The 18464-nt window shown below is 50.9% G+C and overlaps 2 non-coding genes across 2 annotated transcripts; one reads left to right on the forward strand and one right to left on the reverse strand.

Moving 5' to 3' along the window:
• Positions 1 to 877: 877 nt before the first annotated feature.
• TRNAP-AGG (transfer RNA proline (anticodon AGG)) lies at positions 878 to 949 on the reverse strand. Its single transcript has one exon. It is a non-coding gene; the product is annotated as a tRNA-Pro (tRNA).
• An 8452-nt stretch (positions 950 to 9401) lies between these two features.
• TRNAP-CGG (transfer RNA proline (anticodon CGG)) lies at positions 9402 to 9473 on the forward strand. The gene has a single exon. It is a non-coding gene; the product is annotated as a tRNA-Pro (tRNA).
• The last annotated feature ends 8991 nt before the right edge of the window (positions 9474 to 18464 follow it).

Here is an 18464-nt window from a genome sequence, read left to right on the forward strand (position 1 = left end):
AGTGGTCAAACCAGTTCCTCAGGGCAAGCCGACACCTCGGCCAGGTGTAAACAAGGCCTGTGGGCCATTACCTGCTCAGTGCCCGTTCTTGGGTGGGGCAAAAAGCTACGTCTTAGCAAAGAAACAGCATAGGGTTCCTGTCCTCACAGACGGCCTGTCGTCAGGCTCCCAGCTGGAGATGGGGGGACAGGACTATACAAAGGAGGGGCAGACACCCCTCTCCGTCCCCCTGCCCATCGCATTCTCTGCACCAGAAAAGAAAAAGGAAGCCGCTTTTGGACTCTGGAGGAGGCGTCCTGACCTCAAGGGGCTGCTCAGGGAGATTGCTGGAGGCACCTGGCCAGACAACTTTGCTTTGACTCTAATAGAGCTAGTGAAGTTGGGCACCCGTAAGTGTCTTATCTTTATTTTTCTTGTGTCTGACTCTTACGCCTCCTTGCTGGGCCTCACTGAAAATCGCTCTCTTTGTACACTTGGTTTGTTGTTTTAGCTAATCCAGTGTGTTAAGTCGAACTGTTGGGATAACGACTCTGTGGGTGGAAAGTTTTACAGCTGATAGGCAAGTGTTTGGTTATGGACCTGACCTTTTTATTGCTGCGTTACAGGCACCCGCCCCTTCCTCTGCAGCCAGCGGAGCTCAGCCCCCCCCAGAGCAGGGCATGAAATACCCATTCTCGTGGGCAGCCAGCGGGCGTAGCTGCAGGGTGGGGTTGCAATGGAAAAAGGTGAGTATTTTAATCCAGCTCCACCACTTTTCTGTCACTGGGGAACTGTCGATAAAAGTCGCCCTTCCTTTCCGTACATTCTTTAAGGGGGGAAAGTCAGTTTGCTCTGCCAAATCTTCATCCGTCCCACTGCTGCTACGTGCTGAAAAAATGGGCTCGTCCGGGATTTGAACCCGGGACCTCTCGCACCCTAAGCGAGAATCATACCCCTAGACCAACGAGCCAGTTAAGCAAAGTTTTTCTTCCAGATGTTTTTAGACATGAGCCATTGACTGTGTTGGCACTCAGAGACTATATTACTTTCCACACACATCTGGCAGCAGGATGTTCCCTAAACTCTTTCCCCTGGCTCCTAGACACACTTGAGAGAACAATTTATGGCCTTCTCTCTACACTCTACACTTTCACCCCGCTGAAGCTGCCAGGACGGAAAGCTCTGTTCTAGGTGTGATTTGCACGGCCACAGTTTAGCCCCTTTACAAATCTGGCGACGCAACGGCTTTGAGCCACTGCAGCTACTGTGGAAAGGTCTCCATCTTCAGCCCCTAAAATCTAGACTCTGAGCCGGGCCAGTTCCAGAGCGGGTCAGCTGTGGAGGGGGGGACCTTCTGTGCGAAGGGGGATGTCACAATATTCTCCTTCTCTCTGCCTTTGCGTTCATTCTTTCGTCCAAATCTGAGGGCTGATAAAAGGCCACGCTGGCCTGGATCAGGGCCTGGGGGAGGAAAGTGCATTTCCAAGGGCGGGGCTGATCCCTATCTCACTGCTGTCTGGTAGGCAGTGAGAGCAGCAACAGGTGTGCCTCTCTCCCCTGCCCCTCTCTTTGGGTGCCCACTGCATGGGCTGGTTACGACCACCCGTGGAGCAGCTGTACCAAGCCACACAGAACTCAGCAGTTCTCTGGCAGGTGGCTAGTTTTAGGACGGCCCTCGCTGGCCTACAGGGGGCACTGCCCCTGGGGCTTGAGGAGGCATTCAGTGGGGTCACTCTGCATTCTCCTGCCATCCCAAGACTCTTCCTGCACCCCGCAGTATACCCAGCTCCTGGGCCACAACTGCCCCCCGTTCCTGGCCAGAGCTGAGACCCCCAGCACGGCTGCAGAGGTCTGTCAAGTGATCAGCCCCTGCACTGCTGGCAGGCAGCTCCCCTCTCAGCCTGGCATCCCAACACCCCCCTGCTCAATGCCATTGCCCAGGGGCAGCACCATTATCCCCAGCAGGGGCACAGGAAGAGACTTGCCCAAGTGTCAGAGACAGGACTAGAACCCATGACTCCTACTTCCCCAGTGACTGCCCTATGCACTGTACCGCCCTGCAGTGCGTGGGGCACTAAAGTGGTGCCAGAAAGCACCCGACTGTTTCAGTGCTGAAGTGTAGTGGAATAGGCAGAGGACTTAAGACCTGGGGCATTTGGGTTCTAATCCAATTTCTGCCGTTTCATCGCCCCAGGTGTGAAGCTGCCCTTCCCCAGCTCAGGCTGCTGCCCTGCTGGGGAGGCCGTGGGCTCTCCGGGCACCAGTGAAATCTCCACCCCTCTGTATTACCTTCTGTGTGGCCTAACAGAGGCTCTTGCTGGGATTTGTCACCGCTGGTGCCAGTTGCTGCTCCCTGAATGCTGCAGAGCAAGGGAGGGCAAGCAGGAGCACAGCCCCCCAATCATGGGGGCACAGAACTGTCATGTGGGGAGAGGCAGCTGTGGGGGCCAGGGGAGAGGACCAGCTCCTCTGGCCACAGAAAGTACCTCTCTAAAAGCGGCCACGTTTGTATTCCTGTGCACGCCCCTGCTGCGGAGGATTCACCTCTGGGTGACGGGGGGTGGCGCTTCTGGGAACATGCTTTACAAACTGACCCCTAGGCCATGCTGCCTTCCAGGTCTGCATCCCCCCTTGGCAGTCGGCTCTGCCCCCAGAGCATGGGACCTTCCTGCTGCTTTGTCATGGGCATGTGATTTCCCACACTGGTTTGTTGTCCTGGCCTGGAGAGCCCAGCCCTGGGCTCCGTCCCGAGTGGCAGCTTAGCTCGGCCTGAGCGGTCAGCACCCCTCCTAGCCAGCTGCCCCGCTCATGGCACACAGCTCCCGTGCAGTGCGGCGAACCGGACACCCGGGTGCCAGGGCAGTGGATAAGCTACAGAAACCCATTGATCTCTAGGGCTCAGTGCTGCACAGAGGTTTCTGGGGGCCTGGGGCAAAATATGAAACTGAGGCCCCCCACCCTTCTGAAACAGTACCACTGAGAGGGGCTGGGGGGCAGGGTGCTGGGGAAGGGGACTGCCCCACACTCACCACACAGCAGCAGCTCCTGTGCCCCATGGGGCTGGGGCTGACTCCCTGCTCTGGGCCTTGTGCTCTGCTCGGGTTTGGGGGCCCTCTCAAATACAGGGCCTGGGGCCAACTGTCCCTCCCCTCCCCCACCCTGGGTGATCCTGAAGAAACTAATGGCTTGTCAGCTGGGCCCACAGCTCCAGTGGGGGGTGGCTCCAGGGGGCCCTGCATGGGTCCAGCGCCAGCAGGGCCAGAGCAGGGGATCCAGAGAGCCCTTAAAGGGGCCAGGTCCTGCTCCCCCAGCTGCTTTCCCACCCCCACCCCTCAGGAGACAAACTGCCGAAGGGCTGGTCAACGATCCTGCAGGTAACTGCAGCTGGGTGTGTCCCTAGCTGGGTGAATGCTGGTGAAAGTGCCAGCTGGAGAGGGCTTTGCAGCATGTCACAGCAGTACAGTGTGAGAGGGAGCCCAGGCTGGTGGGTTGGGTGGCTCAGTGGTACCCCAGTTCCAGGTGGATCCGGGGAGAGCGGGGGACTCGTCACACCTGTATTGTAAGGTAATGTTGGAGAGTTTCGCTCTGTGACAGTGTATCTCACCAGATGGGAGAGAGGCGTTAACTCATGTGAAATGCTGGTCTCCGACAGAAGGTGTTCTGCCCCGCTCCACGAGGAAGGCCCAGCGACGCCAGACGGACTAGAGTGGAACGTTACAGAGGACGAAAGACGTTGTTGTTTACTAACCCCCCGCCCCACGAAGATGAGTCTTGCAAGTGAATTCCTCCCATTGGCTGAGTTTGCAATGGAAAGCAGATGGGGGGTAGGGAATAAAACACCCCTAACAAGGAGAAGCTGGATCTCATTGCTGCTTGGACTCCTCTGGGTGGCGAGACAGATTGGAGCTCAGCCAGGTGACAGCTCCAAAAGGTATCCAACAGACCTGCCTTTCCCACGACATCCGTTGAACCAGACAAGCATCCCTCGGCACACCCCAAGGCCACAGCCACTTCACCTCCTCCCACCGCTCAGACTGGGAGGAGCCGTCCAAGGAAACAGAAGTACGAAACCAGATTCTACACATCTGACGCCAGCACACGGCACGGGCCCCCCACCTCGGCACGGGCCGGGAGCGCACCGCACACTAAAGCTGACAGCGATCAGTGCGAGAGCTGCCACTAACAGACAATGCACGACCTCATCTGGGAGGACATCCCGGATGTAGCCTGCCCCATTGAGACCTGGCTGGAGAACCCCGCAAGCCCTGTGTTAGCCCAGCTTGCCCTCCCAGGATACTCAGTGCACCGTGGACCTGGAGAGGCCGAGAAGGCAGGTGGTGCTGCATCCATCTTCTCTGCAAACATTAAATGCAAGAGAGGTGCCTCTGGTAAGACAACTTCGCGCACCTGACAGGAGAAACCAGAGCCGGGGCTCACACTGATTTTAGGTGGATTTCCAGACCATCACAGAGAAAAACACACAGAGGCTCACTGGCGCACGGAGAGGCACCTCAGCCTTGTCCTCCTGGGAGATCCTGAAGTCCTCAAATCATGGTTTAAAGGCTTCAAGTTACAGAGAATCCACCATTTACACTAGTTTAAACATGTGAGGGACCCGTTCCCCGAGTTGCAGAGGAAGGCAAAAGACCCCGCTGCCAATCTGACCGGGGGAAATTCCTTCCTGACTCCAAATCTGGCTCTCAGTTAGACCCTGAGCGTGTGGGCGAGACCCACCAGCCAGACACCCGGGAAGGAATAATCTGTAGTAACTCAGAGCCCTCCCCAGCTAGTGTCCCATCCCTAGGACTTTCGCAGGTCATTTTGGTCCAGCCCACACAGCTGGTCACGCCTGGACTCCCTACATATCAAGACTGAGGACATCACAACCCACAGACCATCCCCTGACTAGGGTGGTGCTCAGAGACCTTCCGGTACTGGGCATCAAGAAAGACCCTGATTCAACCACGAGGACTCAGGACTCCAATGAATTCCAGAGCCTGCTAAAAGACACCTGGACCCCACTCATGGGACAAGGAGTTGAGGACCTGGTGACCTGCTGGCCCCCAAAAGGCTCCTCCCTCCCTCCACTGAGGCGGCCAAAACCCACCCCAAGGAGCTCTCCAGAGGGGTAAATGGCTTCCTCAGTCCTGAGGGCCTGCTGCAGAGCTGAGCACCAAGCACCGTAAGAACTGTCACCCTCCTTCATTGAACTGACGACGAACAGCCTCCTCAAACAGCAGGGGCCTGCCGTGCTCAGCCCCGCCAACCCATGGCCTCCAGCAGAGACCTGTGACTCCGACCCGGGCCCTTCCCAGCTGGAGAAAGAGTCGTGTGCAACTGGCCCCACTCCTGAGCGAACCAGCCAGCTCCTCATTCAGGGAGGGAATCCGCCCTCCATCCTTCACACGTGCACTGGGGCGACCCGCGCTGGAGAAACCCACCCTGGGCACGTCAGGCCTGGCCAGCTCTCGCCCGGCGTCAGACCTCCTGTTCCTGGGCAACCTCAGAGAGAAGCCAGCCAAAGGCCAGCTCCAGGCTCCTCTAACTGCAGCCAGCAGGAGGGACCCGGCACCACCTGGCTTCAGGCCCAGACACGGAACTGGAACTGGTTTCCTAGCCCTGATGGCTGAGCTCCTCCGGTCAGTGGGGAGAGGGGCAGCCATCCGGTCTCAGCCCCCTGGGCCTCTCTGCAGCATTCCACACCGTGGGCCAGGAGCTTCTGCTGGCTCACCCGAGAGGTGGCAGGGTCCAGGGGAAGGTGCTGAAACGGTTTGAGTCCTTCCTGGAGGGACACCCCCAAGGAGCAGTGATGGGAAACTGCCCCTCCCGCCCAGACCCCTCGCTTGTGGGGCTCCACCAGGGTCCATTCTCTCTCTCCGGTCCTTTTCAACATCTACATGCAACCACCAGGTGAACGGGCCAGACGACATGGACCTTTTTGGGGCCGGTAAGAAGAGTCTTGAGGGGGAAAAAAGGAACTTTGACCATCACCCCGGCTGGGGCAGCAGGACTGTTGCCGTGACCCCCAGCCTTGGTCCTCCACAGAGGATGCTTGGCCAGCATCGCTCCACTAGGGAGAACCTCAGCCTGATACATGTGAGATCCTGCTCCGAGTCCCTCCCTCGTGTGTCCGTTTCCGTCCCCCACTATCTTCCTGCTGGCTGATCTCTCTCTCGGCATTTCACCTGACCCTGAAATCAGCCATAGTGCCCGGCACCAGCACAGCCAAGTGAGATGTCCCCCAGCTTTGCTCGGCCTGCAAAGGACACTGACCCGGCCAGACCAATTAGATAATGTCCCTGGCTGGGGAGGCAAGCTGGGGTCAACAGGTGTCATGGCCAACCCTCCTGCCCAGGACACCTGTCCGTGACTGAGCAGCCGCCTGGTATCTTGAAAACATCAGCCAAGCTGTATCCCCCTGGCTAGCCCATTTCCTCTCCCTCTCGCGTCTGGCTGTTGTGCTGAAAGCAGGAAGGTGGCTGTCCTTCCCAGAACTAACCCGTCCTCCCCAGCAAGAAGGACTGTGGTGGAGGGGCAAACGCTACCTGGTATCCAACATAGGTTTGATTGTTTTACGTCACTGCTCAACTGCGGTTCCAGCTCTTTTTGTCTTGTTTCGATCCCCCCAGCCCCCCGTTTTGTGTGTTCTAATTGTAACCCTTCTGCCAGGCCAAGTTGATAGCCGCAAGGGCCGGGTTCAGTACACAGGGGTTCCCTCTCATTAAAGCAAATGCAAAACTGGCTCGAGCCCCCACCCAGTGACCTGGGAAAATCTTACACACCCCCTGGGCGCCTCAAGGAGGCAATACTTCCCCTCTCGCAAGCACAGAGTCTCGGTGTAGTAGAGAATCTTTAATAACATGAGGCAAACGACATCAGCATTAAATTGGGGAAACACCACAACTAGTGTTCATTAACCAAACCATGAACACCGACCCACCCCAGAAAAATTGGGCCACATCCTTTCCCTCAGGCTCTTGAGTCCCAGAACCCAAACGTCTCTTGAGTCCAGCAATCCACAAATCGCCCAAAGTCCAAAAAAAGTCCAGCCCCGGAGTTCAAAAGTTCACCTGCAGAGTGTTACTCCCCAATCTGGCTAAAATGTGCCTGGGTGTGGGGGAAAGAGGTAAGGGGCACCTTACGTGTCCTGAAGCTGACTGCCCCACAGGGCTCTGCTCCACTCCACCACGACCGGCTCCGCTCTGCACAGCTCACCGTCTCACGACCGGCTCCGCTCAGCTCGCCGTCTCACGAACACACCGCTGTCTCACGACCGGCTCCACTGCACACTAGATCTTCCGGCTCCCCACTACTTGACACAGTGCTCAGTGATTTCAGCTCTCAGTGATTTCAGCTCATAGTAGTGGTAGCCTTAGTGCTGGTGCACTATAAGGCTGAAGTGAATTCAGCACAGTACCTGTAACAAAACTCTTAATAGACTCAAAATTAGCTCTGACATTCCACAGTGGAGAGAGACAGAGGTGCAATTGGTGCTTCAGGCCCTCACAAAGGGGCCTACACCACCAGGCACTAATACCTGTCTCAAGTCTCTCTCCATTCACAGAGTTTTGGAACCCATGTCCCTTGCCTAGTGAGTGCTACTCAGTTGATGGTGAGTCCTCCATCATAACAAAAAGGCCAAGTACAGTTCCAAGCACAGTTCCCATAATCAGGGTACTAACAATTTATTCTTCCCGCCCCAATAACAGAGACACTGGGGATCCCACAGCAGCCAAAGTGACGATTTGGGCAGTTATGGTCTCATTCTAGGCGGGGTGGGTGTGCCTATGCAAATGAGATCAGCCCCTGAAGTTCTTTTCCACAACTTGCCACACCTCACCACCAGATGTCAGGGTGGAGCCCACCCTGTCTCTGCTTACATCATCAATGAATATCTAACCTTCGGCATGAGCGGCACGGTGCGTCTGCCAGGACACTCAGCTGGCTGAGGTCTCTGCGTAGCAAACCCCAAAGCGTGTCTCACAGTGTTCACTGTGGGACAGTTTCAGGGTCATGTGAACGCCTTGTGACTCTTTGGGCCCACCTGTTCCTTCTAAACAGCAGCATGTCTCCTCAGCAATGGTGGGCACATCCCACCTGTCCGCTGCTCCCTGCACTGGCCTCCTCGGGAATTTCACACCCAGTTGAAGGCCTCAGTCTTTCTCTTCAAGGCACTATATGGCCTGGGCCCAGGATGATTTAGTTGGGGATTGGTCCTGCTTTGAGGATCATTGGACTAGATGACCTCCTGAAGTCCCTTCCAACCCTGATATTCTATGATTCTATGATACCTAAAAGACTCAGTCTCCTGGAGGAAAACCATGGCCCAATGGAGCTCTCAACAATATGAGTGCCGCTCGTCTGTGGGGCAGACAGAACCATCTCTGGGGGAAGTCCCAGACCACAGAACAAAGTCCCCCAAGAACTAAGGGCCATCACAGACCTCACCACCTTCCCTACCGGATGCATTTCTTGGACCCGTCCCTTCTCTACCATACTCAAAGGGCAATAGTCTATTTAACAAAACAAAGGAAACCCTACCAAAACTAGACACTCCCGACCACATGCGTCTCCCTCTGGGCCTGGGGAGGGGATGAGGGAACCAAAGTGTGACAGATGTGTAGTCACAGTGCAGAATGCATGACCGCATGGCGCTCAGACTACACCGATGAGCACACCATTAAAACCCATGTAGATTAATAACATCGCTTATCAGACACCTTACAAAGCCCCTAGGTATAACCTGCTTCAGCTGGCTTGTTGCTTTAGGGGTCTGAGTCTTGCTTTGGGTATATCCTAGATCAGCCTATTTCCCCTCCCCCATTTAAGTAGCACATAACCAGGGCTTGCCCTTCTCCTCCACCGGATAAAAAGGGAGTGGAAGTAATTGTACAAGGAGACAAAAAATATTTTGGCAGCTACTCCTGGAACGTTGGTGCCCAAACCAGGTCAGATGGGCTAAAAGCAACGGGGCCCAGGGGGCTGAAAGTTAGACGGAGCGGGTGATGTGCCGAGAAAGACTTAACATTGCTTTCGAGCTCCGCAGAGGTCTGCTGCAGGCCCGGGACAGCGTGGCGTGTGCATGTCATCCCACGGGGGGGATACGCCATCCTTCGCTGTGCAGGCTGGCTGGGGGCAGGCAAGTGCCCGAGGCTCGGTAGGAAGGGACGTGAGAAGCAGGGTGCTGGGTATGAGAAGCCTCCATGGCCAGCTGTAGAGAATCCTTGCTCAGCGGGTGCCCTGAGGCTCAAGGCTTGTTTGTCAGGGCTGCAGCCACAGCTGGCAGTTCCCTTCTGCTCTGCAGACTCCCCAGGAAGGTGGGGTGAGGCAGCAGCCAGCCCCTGTCAGTGTAACCTGATCACCAGGCTGCTGCTTTGTTGAGGTGGCACCTAGAGTAACAGCTGGAAAAAGTACTACAGGGTGGCTCGTTGGTCTAGGGGTATGATTCTCGCTTCGGGTGCGAGAGGTCCCGGGTTCAAATCCCGGATGAGCCCTGTTTTGCATTTTAGTGTGGGGAGGGTTAAGAAGGATGAATTCAAACTGGAACAGGTGCAGAGAAGGGCAACTAGGATGATCCGAGGAATGGAAAACCTAATTTATGAGAGGCTAAACAAGCCAAGCTGTGGAAGTCTCCTAACCAAAAGAAGGTTGATGGGAGATATGATTGCTCCCTATAAATACATCAGAGGGATAAACAACGGGAAGGAAGAGGAGTTATTTAAGTTAAGCGCCAATGTTAACACAAGAACCACTGGATACAAACTGGCCATCAATAAGTTTAGGCTTGAAATTAGACGAAGGTTTCCAACCATCAGAGGAGTGAAGTTCTGGAACAGCCTCTCAAGGGGAACAGTGGGGGCAAAAAACAGGGGCACCATTTCAGATTTTGGTTGTGGGGGGGCAACTTTAATCATGATTCCAGTGGCTACTTAGACACCTGAAAACTCTAGTTTTTCTTCCGATAATTTCTGACAGGAGCACTGTATCTAATTCCTATATAAAGAGAGAAAATATACAGACACAGACACTTATTAAAGCCATATTTTAAATTTACATGCAAGTTTCGAACAATCAGGAGACAATACAGCAAAATATTCCCAATCCCAAGCCTTGAGGTATCAGTTCTGGAGCTCTAACACAGATCTCAGAAACACACGTTTGATACTTTGTACACTCTCTTAAGCAGATTTTATTTCTCTCTACTAACTCCGGCAATTGTTGTTTTTTAAATGTCTTGTGTTCCAAATTCCGAAGAGGAGAATGAGACACTTAATTTGTTCCAGGAATAGTAAAGGTAAAGAAATGATTGCAAACAAACAAAAAACGCCCCAGAGACGAGCTAAAACAATGGATAACGCCCTGGTCTCATCTTGGCAAAACTGCCAATGGCCTGATATCAGGTGTTTTGAAGCTTCACATTCACAGGCTAAAGTTGCCAAGTTATTTAAGTGCCCTGCTCTCACTGTGGATCATACATAGTCCTTTACTCTCTTGAGCACAGAGAGGTACCTCTCCTTTGATGCTGTAGAAACTGGAAGGCTCAACACAATATCTACAGTAGACAGTGAAAACTGGGAACCCCTTAGGAAGTCATTGAGAATGTTCCAGAAGTCAAAAATTGAAGTCAATTTTTTGGTGCAAAGTGCTTCTTGGCGACTTTGACTTCTGCATCCAGATTGCCAAAATTGGTGCCCATTGATCCATAGTGATCTGCAATTATTTTCAGTTTCTCAACATCCAGAACATGTTCATTCTTTGTGTCACAAGCAGTTAGTACAGAAAGCCAACTGGAGTTGGCAGTGAATCGTCTATCAAGCTCTACAAGAATTCTGTCCAGAACGGGATAGTAGAAATCAGATTTTATAGATTCTTGAGCGCTCTTGGGAACATCATGTGTAGATGACTGACCTAGTGTACTAGAACCAAAAAATAAGGCCAGCTTGGTGGAGATTTTGTGAGGTTTTCTTGCCTTTTTTGTATTGCTGTGCAATGTCAAGTTCCCTGGTAATTATTTCAGCTTCCTCACATAGCTCCTTCCATTTGCTTTCAGATGGTCTCATTTCTTGAAGAGCAGCAGCATTGCTTGCTACTAATTCCATGGCACTTGATAAATTCAGGTTTTCATTTTGCAGGTCTTCTGAAGCACTGTTCAAAATCATGAACGTTCTTTCCAAAACCAAGCGCCTCAACAGGAAGGAACAGCTCTTTAGCCTGGCCGTCAAGCCCTTTGCTAGTTGATGGTCCGTCAGTCTTCTGAACTGAAATGGCTTCCCATGTTTCCACTACCGTGCCATATCCTACATGCCGTTTGTGGAGGGAGTCATGCCGGCAAAACCAGCGAGTTTCACATTATCTACCTAGCTCAAGTACCTTCTGACCTAGCTTCTGCTGTGCCATAACAAACAGTTCCTGGTGCTTGTTACTATGGCTAAAGAAGACGTACGGGTCCTGAGCACATGCAAAGACTTCCTGGCACTGGGTGGTGCTGGAACATGTGTCTGCAATGACTAAGCCTGTGAGCATGGCCGTGCACATAAATGGCATGTGTAATCCTTTCCTGAATGTGAGCTCGTACTCCTGGTAAATGCCCACTCAGCACAGAATCACCATAGAACGATAGAAGTGTAGGACTGGAAGGGACCTCGAGAGGTCGTCTAGTCCAGTCCCCTGCACTCACGGCAGGACTAAGTATTATCTAGACCATCCCTGACAGGTGTTTGTCTAACCTGCTCTTAAAAATCTCCAGTGCTGGAGATTCCTCAAGCTCCCTAGGCAATTTATTCCGGTGCTTAACCGCCCTGACAGTTGGGCAGTTTTTCCTAATGTCCAACCAAAGCCACCCTTGCTACAATTTAAGCCCATTGCTTTTTGTCCTATCCTCAGAGATTAATGAGAACAATTTCTCTCTCTCCTCCTTGTAACAACCTTTTATATACTTGAAAACGGTTATCATGTCCCCACTCAGTCTGCTCTTCTCCAGACTAAACAAACTCAATTTTTTCTGTCTTCCCTCACAGGTCATGTTTTCTAGACCTTTAATAATTTTTGTTGCTCTTCTCTTGACTTTCTCCAATTTGTCTTTCCTGAAATGTAGCACCCAGAACAGGACACAATACTCCAGTTGAGGCCGTATCTGCGCGGGGTAGAGTGGAAGAATTACTTCTCGTGTCTTGCTTACAACACCCCTGTTAATACAGCCCAGAATGATGTTTGCTTTCATTTTTGCAATTGTGTTACACTGTTGACTCATATTTAGCTTGTGATCCACCATGACCCCCAAGGCCCTTTCCGCAGTTGTGCTTCCCAGGCAGTCATTTTCCCTTTTGTGTGTGTGCAATATGTCACTGTCCTGGGCAACAGTGTAATTAATAACATGCTTCAAATGCTGTTGTTCTTCAATAACCATTTTTGAAACAGATTCAGCACTTAGATTTTCCACATGGCACCAGCCCAGCGCTGCTTGCTGAGCGAGTCCTTTCCCATGGTAGCGTAAAAGGATCCACAGCTGTTCTTTTTTAGCTGCAGCTTTAGTTTCATCAACAAGGAGAGACAAATACTTGGTGTGTCTTTTTAAGCCCTGTCACTTAGGGTGTGTCTACACAGCAAAAGCTGTGCACAGGTCAGCCTACCTGAGGCAGCTTGACTCCAGCTAGCCAGGGAACAATAGCAGGGAAGACAGCACAGTGCAAGTCTGGAAGGGGCTTTGGGTGCACACCTGGCTTGCTAGCCCACTCTGAGGGCTGTGCTGTGCTCTCTTCGCGTCTATTGCTCCCCGGGCTAGCTGGATGCAAGTTAGCTTGGAGAGACGAGCACACGCGCAGCTTCTGCTGTGTGGACATATCTTTAAACCTGGTGATGACGACAGAGGCTGGTAGCACCTTGTCTACATCAGGACTCCCAGATACAATGCTGGTAGTTCCGGTGGGGAACTTAGCCAAGTTTAGCAGTGGGTGAATTTCCTAGTGCAGACAAGGCCATTGTCAGACTTAATATCAGTTTCTTCTTCTGGAAAGTAGGATAGTATTACCTTAATCAAGCATCACCTCCACCCATGCTCTGTGAGGTTGTCAGATTTTAATTTGTGTGCATTCGTCCTGTTAATGGGAGGAGGGGGAATAGTCCTGAGAGTTGAACTTCTGTTCTGTATGCAGAGATGTGCGTTGTATTTAAGAGTCTGCATGTCTCCTATTTTGATTTATTCTTATAACTTAGATCCTCAATACATTAGCCCCCCACTCTCAGTCTAAACCCTTAGCCCTGACCAAGCTATCATTTGCCATGAAAAGAAAATCAGTGATTACTATATAAGGAAATCACATACCAGCGTGGGTGGCAGGTATCGTAGCCAAGTGTAGGCTGTGCCTTCCCAAACAGCCTAACATGGCCCTGCCCATGCTTCGCCCCCAGGCCAGGCCCTCTCCTGCGGTTCCCAGTCTAGGGCGCTCTGCCTGGCTGGGCATGGGAGTGTCTTAGGAGACATGGAGTGTCTTCCACATTTTGTTTTAAAAGTGTTGTGAGTGTAACCCCTGCCTGCGTGGTGTGCGGTGGTGCCCCTCTAGTGGTAGCTAGGCCAGGCAGCGATTGATGAGCCTGCTACAGCCTTAGCTAAGAGAGAGGTGCCTTTCAGGTCATGCAGTAGAGGCTCATGCATGAAACTCCAGAGGTCCGAGGTTTGATCCCAGCTGCTGACGACTGGGGTTTGTCAGCGTTCCATGAGGCTTGAGGCACAAGGAGATGATTAGCTGTGAAGTAGGGGAAAGGAGAGCGGCTTTAGCAGAAAACACTTTGGTCAGAGCAAATGCAATAGGAGATACATCTGGAAGTTTGGTTCACTGAACGTCACACTCCTCGACTTGATTCTGGGAACAGTCTACATTCAAGTGAATTCAAGATAATGTTGACAGGTCATTATGGGATAGAATCTGCCTCCACTACAACTTTCCCACTGAGTTTAATGGTGCAGAACCCAGCCCCATAACCAGCAGGCTGTGAGTCACTTTCATAGGTTAACAAAAAACGGTGTAAGAAAATGAAAAGACAAATTGGAGTAACCAATCCTGTGTTCTTTTGTCCTTTTGCCAGGCTCTCTGTGTTGTGTTATTAAAGAGGTTGTAAGCAAGGACGTGCTCCTGCCCTGCATTGTTGGAGTGGAAGGTGTGGTGCATCTTGCGGAAGTGACTGTGAACTGGCAGGACTCAGAAACTCAGGAAATAGTCCACAGCTTCTACGACGGCAAAGACTATCAAGGAGAAAGATTTCGGGGGAGAACCCAGCTCTTCCCTCAGGAATTTTCCAAAGGCAACGCCTCTCTGTTGTTGAAAAGACTAACCCTGAACGACACAGGAAACTACTCCTGCCATGCTTTCTTATATGAGGAGACGCTGCCTAGTGAACACGTGGTGCAGCTTTGTGTGTCAGGTACGCCGTACTGGAATCCGTCCTTACGAAACCTGCTCTTACAGTTGTCCCGAGTGAAAGAGCTAACAAGCCTCAGAGTCACTTTCCCAATGACATTTGCTGTCTGAAGAGCTGTCGTTTCAGGTCTGAATACTAAGCGTAAGAGTTGGGATGATCATTATTAGCCGCTTTATAATGTGGCTTGAAGATCCTACATTCAGACCTTTTGAAAGTGTGATTCATTTAACAGTGTATCCCAGCTCCTACCCCTCCAGTCCCATTCCCAGACCTTCCAGGTACAGAATTTAAATTGAGCATGGGAATCTAAGCCTAAAATGTAGGGTCCTTTATGTCTTCTGCAGTTCTTCTATTTTCGCCCTTTGCTAAAGGTTTGACGCCAGCCCATCTGATCTTTCTCTAACCTGTCCAGCTCTTGCTGCCCACCACTGAAGTGAATTCTTTCTCTTTTCCTCCAGCGACACTGCTCTGGGTCACCCAGTCCCCCCAGAAACCAGTTCAGGCTGTGTCCACGCTACAGGTCTAGCTGTACCGGTGGAACCCCTCCGTGTAGACACAGCGTAGGCTGACGGAAGGATTTGTTTCTGTCGGCGTAGTAACGCCGCCTCCCCAAACAACGTGAGCTAAGCGGACAGAAGCACTCGTCTATCAGCACGGCTGTGTCTACTCTGGGGGCTTTGCCCACACACCTGACTGACACAGCTGTGCCAACAAAGCCTTGTAGCATAGACTTGGCCTGAGTGGGTATGTGAGATCAAGTCACCACAATAAAGTTGCTTTATCCTACACAGCTACGGGTAAAAATACTACTTACTGGCAACAATAAGCAGAGGCAATAATTTACCTAAATGCTGCAAATTTTGAATACTTGTTAGGGGATTGGGAACGGGATTATAAGGGCCCTGGCCCTGTAGGTTTTCACCTTTAATGTACTTATGGGTGTGTGCGTGCGAGCACACATCTGTATACACATCCTGCTGCCTTCTATTGGAAGGGACCGGACACGTGTGTGTGATAGGAGGTCCCTCAATGTCAGATGGGCTGCAGAGGAAGGAAAGTCTAATATTAGTGACAGCTAATGGGGAGTCTGATGTGGTTTAAGATGGCAGGGTCTGGCCAATAGCAATAGAGACACATGAAAGGGAGCACTCCCTCCCTCGTGAGCTCTGCCCAACTCAGAGACCTGCTGAGCAGAAGCACTGTTATCCTGCTTTACAGCTTTGCATCAGTGTTGCCGTGTGAGCTTAGAGCCCTGGCAACAGCTCCTCTTTGGCCACCAACTTTTTCCCCTAGCTAGCCACAAGCTGCATCTCCCCAGCCACTCATCTGCCTCCTCTCCCCAAAACCCCACCATCTCTCACCCTCCTTGGGAGTCATTATTGTCCCAGCTCCCCTTCCCCTCTCCCTCCTTGCCCCTGGGTTCCTCATATATGGCACCTCCCTGTTCTGTCTCCTTCCCCCATCCAGCCCCTCTCACTGGTCACTATCAGATTTCTCTTGTTTTCACACATGAAACTTTGCAGCAGTCAGTTACACTATGGAGCACAATAGTGATTGCATAATTAATGTTGCCCCTGAGTTCTTTGGTACTGTTACGGCAGCAGCGGGGCAAGGATGCATTGGAAGGGAAAGCAAAGAAACACAATAAATGCAAAAACCATGTTAATCGAGCATGAGGTAGGAAGCAGTACTGCAGAAAAGGATCTGGGGGTGATAGTGGATCACAAATTAAATAGGAGCCAACAAGGTAATATTGTTGCAAAAAAGGCAAACATTCCGGGATGTACTAGCGGGAGTACTGTAAGCAAGACACAAGAAGTAATTCTTCTGATCTACTAAGCGCAGATAAGGCCTCAGCTGGAGAACAGTGTCCAGTTCTGGGCATCACACTTTGGGAAAGATGTGGACAAATTGGAGAAAGTCCAGAGAAGAGCAACAGAATCATCAAAGGTCTGGAAAACGTGACCTCTGAGGGAAGATTGAAAAAATCAGGCTTGTTTAGTCTGGAGAAGAGAAGACTGAGGGACCTGATAATAATCTTCAAATGTATAAAATATTGTTATAAAGAGGAGGTGATACATTGTTTTCCTTAACCAGTGAGGCCAGGACAAGAAGAAATGGGCTTAAATTTCAGCAGGGGAGATTTAGTATAGATATTAGGAAAAACTTCCTAACTGAAGGTTTAGACCTGTGTGCAGTTCTGGTGACCCCATATAAAAAAGGTATATTAGAATTGGAAAAGGTACAGGGAAGGGCAACAAAAATGATTAGGGGTATGGAACCGCTTCCGTATGAGGAGAGATTAACAAGACTGGGACTTTTCAGCTTGGAAAAGAGATGATTAGGAGAGGATATGATTGAGGTCTATAAAATCATGACTGTTGTGGAGAAAGTGCCTAAGGAAGTATTATTTACTCCTTCTCATAACACAAGAACAAAGGATCACCCAATGGAATTAATAAGCAGCCAGGTTTAAAACAAACAAAACAAGTATTTCTTTCCACAATGCACAACCTGTGGAACTCATTGCCAGAGGATGTTGTGAAGGCCAAAACTATAATAGGGTTCAAAAAAGAACTAGATAAGTTCCTGGAGGATAGGTCCATCAATGGCTATTAGCCAAGATAGTCAGGGATGCAACCCCATGGTCTGAGTGTCTCTAGCCTCTGTTTGCCAGAATGGTCGACAGTGGACGGATCACTCAATGATTGCCTGTTCTGTTCATTCCCTCTGAAGCACCTGGCATTGGCCACTGTCAGAAGATGGGATACTGGGCTAGATGGACCACTGGTCTGACCCAATATGGCCATTATTATGTAGTTAAGCACTGGAACAAATTACCTGGGGAGGTTGTGGAATCTCAGTCATTGGAGGTTGTTAAGAGCCGGTTAGACAAACACTTGTCAGGGATGGTCTAGATCAGTGGTTCTCAACCTTTCTAGACTAATGTCCCCCTTTCAGGAGTCTGATTTGTCTTGCATACCCCAAGTTTCACCTCACTTAAAAACTACTTGCTTACAAAATCAGACACAAAAATACAAAAGGGTCACAGCACACTTACTGAAGAAGTGCTGACTTTCTCATTTTTACCATATAATTATAAAATAAATGGACTGGAATATAAATATTGTACTTATGTTTCAGTGTGATACTTGAGTCTGTTTTTCAGTTGTGAGCCTTGTCTGAAGCCTGAGCCCTGACACACAAAGCTGAAGCATGTAACTTAGCTTTGTGGGCCCCCTGTGGCATGGAGCCCCCTGATTGCCACCCATAATGCAACCCCCTGGGGCTTGCAGCCTCCAGGTTGAGAAACACTTGATCTAGAGGAGTTGAGTATCCCCTAGAAGACCTCTCTGTACCCCCAGGAGTAGGTGTATGCCTGGCTGAGAACCACAAGTCCTGTCTCAGTGTGGGGGTCTGGACTAGATGATATAGCAAGGTCCCTTCCAGTCCTACATTTCTATGATTATGTGATTAGTTGCACAGTTAAGCAGACAAACATGTGGATAATAGCTGAGCTAGCATTGTGAGAGCCTTACAAGTGACCTCAGCTTTTTTCTTTAAACAGTCTGTGCCGTGTTTTGCTTCTACAAATTTTTAAGATGCCACTGAGAATGCTTGAAGCGTTTTTTCAGTCACCTAGAATGCAACTGATTTCTTTAAACAGAGCAAAATTGCACTCCTTATAATGACTCCTTAACTACTAACTTTGACATTTCAAAGTTGAACTGTTTTTGACTTATCTGCGTGGAAAACAAGAGGTGCAAGGAATATACACTGTATTCCTCCCTAAAGGAGGACACTTTACCACCTTAACTCTGCCCCTCCTAGTAACATCAGCCTTCCGTCTTCTGCTTTATCCAACGGCCTCCTCCAGACAACACACTTCTACACCAAATGTCCACAGCTAATGTAATGCTGATTTTAAAAAAGGTTTTAGGGGTGATCCTGGCAATTACAGGCTGGTAAGCGTAACTTCAGTACCAGGCAAATTGGTTGAAACCCTAGTAAGGAACACAATGATCAGGCACATAAATGAACACACTTGGTTGGAGAAGCGTCAACACAGC

This window comes from Lepidochelys kempii, chromosome 1, assembly GCF_965140265.1.
Source record: "Lepidochelys kempii isolate rLepKem1 chromosome 1, rLepKem1.hap2, whole genome shotgun sequence".
Lineage (NCBI taxonomy): Eukaryota > Metazoa > Chordata > Testudines > Cheloniidae > Lepidochelys > Lepidochelys kempii.